Source organism: Curcuma longa, chromosome 19 (genome assembly GCF_044706935.1).
Source record: "Curcuma longa cultivar G26 ecotype Majalengka, Jawa Barat chromosome 19, ITB_CL_G26_1.1, whole genome shotgun sequence".
In the NCBI taxonomy this organism is placed as follows: domain Eukaryota; kingdom Viridiplantae; phylum Streptophyta; class Magnoliopsida; order Zingiberales; family Zingiberaceae; genus Curcuma; species Curcuma longa.
Genome location: NC_133879.1, coordinates 7,284,646 through 7,291,560, shown reverse-complemented (window position 1 = coordinate 7,291,560; position 6,915 = coordinate 7,284,646). Strand labels below are relative to the sequence as shown.

At 39.9% G+C, this 6,915-nt stretch overlaps 1 long non-coding RNA gene across 1 annotated transcript; it reads right to left on the bottom strand.

The window, feature by feature from the left end:
• Positions 1-259: 259 nt before the first annotated feature.
• LOC141812411 (uncharacterized) lies at positions 260-2,903 on the bottom strand. The gene is made up of 3 exons (XR_012600289.1): positions 2,479-2,903; positions 1,530-1,589; positions 260-513 (listed from the first exon to the last, which is right to left on the bottom strand). It is a non-coding gene; the product is annotated as an uncharacterized LOC141812411 (long non-coding RNA).
• Between the last annotated feature and the right edge of the window lie 4,012 nt (positions 2,904-6,915).

Here is a 6,915-nt window from a genome sequence, read left to right as displayed (position 1 = left end):
TTCCTTCTTATTATCTTATACATTGCTCCCATTGTCACGACCCGAGAGATAGCCGTCCGAAAAATTTCGACAGCACCTCCCCAGTATCGCTGACAATTCCCTGTATACAAATATATATACTCGGCCACATGCGGCCGGACATATGGACTACACATCCAATCATACTCACAAGCATACATATCACAACTACTAATAATCTAAGGCCTACACGGCCATAGCAACTAACAACTAACACATGCATGCTATATGAATTCACCTCGAGAAAACCAAATCATATACATGAAATCCCGTACGGAAGGAAATCCACGCAGCGAAACACACCGTAAATCCGAACGAAAATCAACAAGCATCAGTGTATCAAATCTATCTACAACCATATCGAATGTAACAACCTCTAATACACCCATATCGAACTACCATATAAAATGAATACATTAAACCCACTAGACTGCTGATGTGAGATGGAAGCATCCGGCAGATCCCTGGCATCATCTGTAAGCTCCTACCTGGTACCTGGGAAGACAGAAAAATCCCAGGGTCCAAAGAGGTGAGTACAAAACTCAGTGGGTAATATAGAAACAAATCGTGCATGACGAAGTAGGTAAAGATAAAAACGATACATACCACAATTCAGCAAGATATTAAATATAACTCTGCAGTTAGTAAGTAAATAAAATAGTCTCAAGTAATGAATCATATGAATGACATGTCAAACCAAATGCAACAATCAAGAATCAAACAGATAAGCAATCAAATGCAGGATCAGTATGGTCCAATACATATCTCTAACATGCATATGATGTGCGAATGCATGATGTAACTGCCCCACACGCTACAGCACTCGTGCAAGCATCTGAGACTGGGTATGGCCGGCATCGAGGGATCAGTACTCCGCGCCCTACAACAAAGTAGTCCGGTGATCCAAATCGAGGGATCAGTGCTCCGCGTCCGGTGATCCCATATCCTATGGCCGATATCTGTCCTCTAATACTCTCCGAGTACCACCCCTAACCGGTGTCGGGATCAGATCATCGACTCGGCTGCGTACACTGCCATACAGCCATCGACTGCGTACACTGCCATACAGTCGCCATCAATATGATGGAAGTAGGGTCATAACCACCTATATCAATATACTACTACAGGCCAACTATAGACACGATAGACCCACATCATTGGGATTTACAATCGTTATCTCGCGTCATGATGAGATGTTCATTTCATAGTCATTTACACCTACCAGGCTAATCAATAAGCATGAGTATATAGGTCCTAATAATCTGAGCTATCATAAGAAAAGAACTATACCAGTAATAATCACGATATCGGATCAAGGATAGAAACGAATCTAAGAACAATAACCAAGGTCAACGAATATAGGATCAAGCATGATATAACCATGAGTACAATTAAAGTATCCAGATAGTAAGGAACAGGAGCACGATAAGGCATATAATCAACAATAATAGAAAGTAACATGCACTGGGAAAGAAATGAACCTGTGTTGACCAAACACAGGGATTACCCACCTGATTAACGAATCGTCGAAATTAGAACCTCTCCATTTAACAGGATCTACAATCAAGGTCCTGTAATTTAAAATAAACGAGGCTCACTAACTATAATTATAAATTTAATTCTAGCAACAACAATTATGATATATATATTAAATCGTTATCCACCCCACTTAATCTATCTTGGTCCAACTAGACCCATTTCAATTAAGCTCAAATTAACCTAACTCAATAATTAACTCATCATTTTCAATTAATTATATTAAACAGATTAATCAATTATTAATTAAACCATTAATTACCTTAATCAACTATTACTTAAGTCATCCCATATTAATGGACCTACGGTTATCTTCTCTACAAAAGCTTCCATTAATCTATAGATAAGATCTAAGAGACCTAAAGTGGGTCATTAAATAGGTTATGACAAATGTTGTTTAAGGTTACGGACCAAGAACTGATCGATTAAATAAATGACCCTAAACTAATGCCCTACCATGAAACATAGAGACATGATGATCGTCTGATGAAAGTGCTTGCCATTGAGTTGGAAAATTGTTGTCAAGGTCTTATTACCAAGAACTGAATCATCAAATGAGTGAGGGCTTGCTCCCATATGTAACATTTTATGATGAAATAGGTGGGAAGGCCGTCTATGTGATGGTGTCATTGGCCTTCCCTTTTCCTCAAAAGAAGAAGGATGATTATCTTATGATAATATGAATATACAATCTTGCAACATAGACAAGCCTATTTCACCTGACAACTACATCAATAAATTGTGCAATATGGTTAACTCTAAATACGGAAGCAATAACCAAATGCTTCTTATTGTCTATTCATACACCTAGTATCCCTGGCTTACTTTTCCCTTTCATCCGACTTGAGAGATTACTATATGACAGGTTATGTGGAGCCTTTGATGATACTTGAAATATAATGCACAGATAGATGATTAACGTACGAAGAGGTGAGAGGACTCCACTTCTGATCTCTGTCAAACTGATCTTCTCAGTTGAAGGAGAGGGTTTGTTGAGAGGCGGATGTAGCAGGGCCTGTTAGTGGAGGAGAGGAGGTGGCAGCTGTTCCGCGACTGCGAAGGAAGGGCACAGCGGCGGGCGGCGTCTTCGGATTGTGGCAGGCGTTGGCTGTTCGATTTTTCCCCACGCGGCTAACTAGGCAGAGGGCAGTGGTGGTGCTGAGCAGGGCGACGGTAGGGCAGCGACAAGGTGGCGTCAATCAAAGGATGAAGGCGTTCCGGCGTCGGTGGAGTCGGCTCCAATCGGCGGCGGCGGGCGAAGGACGCGACGGAGAAGAAGATGGAAGGCGGCGTCGGCGTCGGCGTCGGCAGGAAGAAGGCGATGGCTGCTCTGCTCCAAGGGGATTCGGGACGGCGGCGGCACGAAGAAGGAGGAGAAGAGGGGTTCGGCGGCTGCGGAGAGAAACCACGGCCCGGTCCCGTTTTAAAGAGAAGTGTACAGTAATTTGACCGATTAAATCTAAACTAATACCGCCGTTAAACCTAATTTTATCGGCTAAACCCAATTTAAAAATCTAAGATTTATTAAAACAATTGAATCGGTCATTGCAGAGAACCCGGTTCAATTTTGGTTCATTTGGTTCACTAACCAATCGACCTCCGATTTGACTCAAATTAGTCTTGTTGGATTCGTCTTCGCGAGACGAACCTTTTTACCCTTTTTATTTTATTAAAACCTCTTTCGGTACGAACCAAACCTGTTTAAGATATCGTATGTCCGTTAATTATTAAGTTCTACTAACAACTCAATAATCAACATCTAAGATCTTGAATAGTATCACTCATCCTTATTGTCAGTCGGACTAAGTCCACTTGCAAGATTTGACTTGACAATCCTTATGAGCTCTTCAAGGGGACATCATCAACCCTACTGGGACACGGATTCCTTCTATAATCAATGGCACACCGTATAGATAGTAACATCACCCAACTTACCGAGAATATTTGATCTGACGGAAAGATCTCACCCTTTGGTAAATCAAAATAATAATTACTAAGTATAGGTGTCCATTTATTACATCAGGATTAAGAGTGCATAATTATAATAACAGAGGTCTTGTTCAATTTGCGAGTCAGTGTAAATCGAACAACCTCAATGGTCCTACTCAATACACACAAAGTGCACTAGTGTAATTCTACAGTCAAGACAGACAGTCACCGAATTACACTACAACCGTTCTCCGATGGTTTGTCCAAAGTCATCTTGGTTGTGAGCCTTAGTTTATAATTCACAAGGGACCGATAATCATGGTCTTCTGTGTCTCACAGACACCAAGTTATCTACAATGTAAATTAAGAGGATTTTATTGCAAAATACACTATTGTAATTATTTGACCAAAATATGATACTTTATTTCATAAATGTTTATATACAAAAGAGCTAGTCTTTTCAGTATACATCCTAACAAGCTTGAATCCTTTATGAGTCGCGTAGGCTAACAACATTCGAATGGATTCAAGTCTAGCTACGGGTGCATAAGTTTCATCGTAGTCTAACCCTTCTACTTGGCTGAATCCTTTGGCTACTAGTTTAGCCTTGTTTCTTACTGCTTCCCCTTTTTTTATCAGTTTTGTTACGCAACACCCATTTTGTTTTTATAACTGATTTGGTGTCAGGTTTAGGAACTAAGTCTCATACCTGGTTTCATTCAAATTGGGCTAGTTCTTCTTGTATTGCAATAATCCAATCAGGTCTGGTAATGCTTCTTTTATGGATTTAGGTTCAATTTTAGATAGTAAGGCCACTTGACTTAGGTTCCTATAGGTTGATCGGGTTCTAACACCTAAGGTTGGATAACCTAAAATTTGGTCAGATGGGTGATTAGCTCTAAGTCTTGATGTCTGAGTTATTTTAAGTCCATTTAGATTTGGGTTAGAGTCAGACCAATCTTCAACATCATTATTTCTAACATTTAGTTCTTCGTCATCTTGATCATTAATATTGAATTGAATGTGATTATCTTGATTATTAAAATTTAATTGGAGATAATCATTTTGATTTACTTCTCTTATTGGCGTGGATTCTCTGTTAATATAACATTGGTTGTTTCTTCGACTTTCAAGGTTTCTTTGTTATAGACCCTATATGCCCTACTTGTTGTTGAATAACTTAGAAAAATCCCTGGACATGTCTTGGATGTAAATTTTTCTAGATAATCTTTGGTGTTGAGTATGTGAAGTTTACATCTAAATACCTTAAGATAATTTAAATTTGGTATTTTATTATTAAATAGTTCATAAGCTATTTTATTATGCCTTTTATTTATTAATACTCTATTTTGAATGTGACAGGCTGTGCTTATTGCTTCAGCCCAAAATTTATTAGCAAGTCTATATTCATTTAACATAGTTCGGGTGGCTTCTTGTAGGGTTCGATTTTTACGTTTGACTATCCTGTTTTGTTGTGGTGTTGGCGTTCTGGATCTCCGTCCTATGTTCCGAATTCTACCCGCTCCGAGAAGCGTAGAACTCCACAGGATAAAAATTTTATCCCGCCTGGATCAATTGACAAAGTCTACAAAAGACTAAGTCAATCGATCCTCAGGATCGCCGATTCCTAAATTACTAACTACGGTTTTAATCTAACAATTCTACTACGATTTAAAATGCGGAAACTAAATCATACCAGAACCTTGTAGATAACCTCAAAGCCTTCCGCTGTATTCCTAACTTCTTCCTGGACGTTGGGTGGACAACGGACCTCCAGAAACAAAGGAACTGCAACCTCCGGATGATGAAGCCTTGGATCGCCTTGCTTCTTCTCGCAGCAGCTTCGCCTCTTCTTGTCTCCCACCTTGGATCCGGCCCTTCACACCTTGGACAGGTTTCGGCCACCACAAGAGAGAAAGGAAAGGGGCGGAGGAAGAAGAAGAAAAAGGAAAAGAAGGAGGGGAAGAGGAAGGGGGCGGCGGCACCAAAGAAGAGAGGAGAGGGTTTTTCTTTTTCCCTACCGGTTACTCTTCTCCCTTTCATTTCTCCTTTTATAGCCTCACGCCCAAACCAAGTCATGGCTACCCATTCAAAATTTTTCTTTAATTTTGATTGATTCCGCGAACCAATTCTAAATTATAGAAACCTCTTAAATCCGGGCCTTTAGATTGGCTTGCTTGGTTTCTAGCCGTTAGATCTTTTCAGAATTATTTAAAAAATAATTCCAACCTTATCTAGATGTGGCCGGCCACTTATGGATGGGTTTGGTTCAATCCGTGAACCAACTTTATATTAAAGAAGAAAATAAAACCGAACCGAAGAGATCTCATCCGTCGGATGCAACTTAATCTCATCTAACGGTTACGATATAATCTTCTTTAATATAACTTAATCCCTTTGATCCAATGGCCCTGATCTATTTCCTTGGGCGTGTGGTTCATTGAACCATGCTTGGTTCACCTCGTGAACCGGTTCTTCCTTCCAAAGAGAATTAAAACCGAACCGGAGAGATCTCGTCCATCGGACGCGACTTAATCTCATCCAACGGTTCTAATCTATTCTCTTTTATTCCTCTTTATTTATTTCGATCCAACGGATGCAACTTGATCTAATCCCATGGATACAAGCTGATCTCATCCATTAACTCATCCTACGGTCGAGAACTAATCTCATCCAACGGTTGAGATTAAATCTCATCCGACGGCTGAGAACTAATCTCATCCGTTTGATTGCATCCTTTTGAAGATGTCTTTAGGCTACAGTGGGGACCTCGAGGAGGTATTGGATCTGGCCTTCTGATGGGTTTCGGATCCCGTATTCAACCCCGAATACACACCTACATCCATCAACAACGATCCATTCCACTAGAGGATCATTATTGCACTACCAATCCAATCCCCAAATTACGTTATGGGTTCCTTCTTATTATTTTATGCATTGCTCCCCGTGTTTAAGATATCGTATGTCCGTTAATTATTAAGTTCTACTGACAACTCAATAATCAACATCTAAGACCTTGAATAGTACCACTCATCCTTATTGTCAGTCGGACTAAGTCCACTTGCAAGATTTGACTTGACAATCCTTATGAGCTCTTCAAGGGGACATCATCAACCCTACTGGGACACGGATTCCTTCTATAATCAATGGCACACCGTATAGATAGTAACATCACCCAACTTACCGAGAATATTTGATCTGATGGAAAGATCTCACCCTTTGGTAAATCAAAGTAATAATTACTAAGTATAGGTGCCCATTTATTACATCGGGATTAAGAGTGCATAAGTATAATAACAGAGGTCTTGTTCAATTTGCGAGTCAGTGTAAATCGAACAACCTCAATGGTCCTACTATATACACACAAAGTGTACTAGTGTAATTCTACAGTCAAGACAGACAGTCACCGAATTACACTACAATCATTCTCGA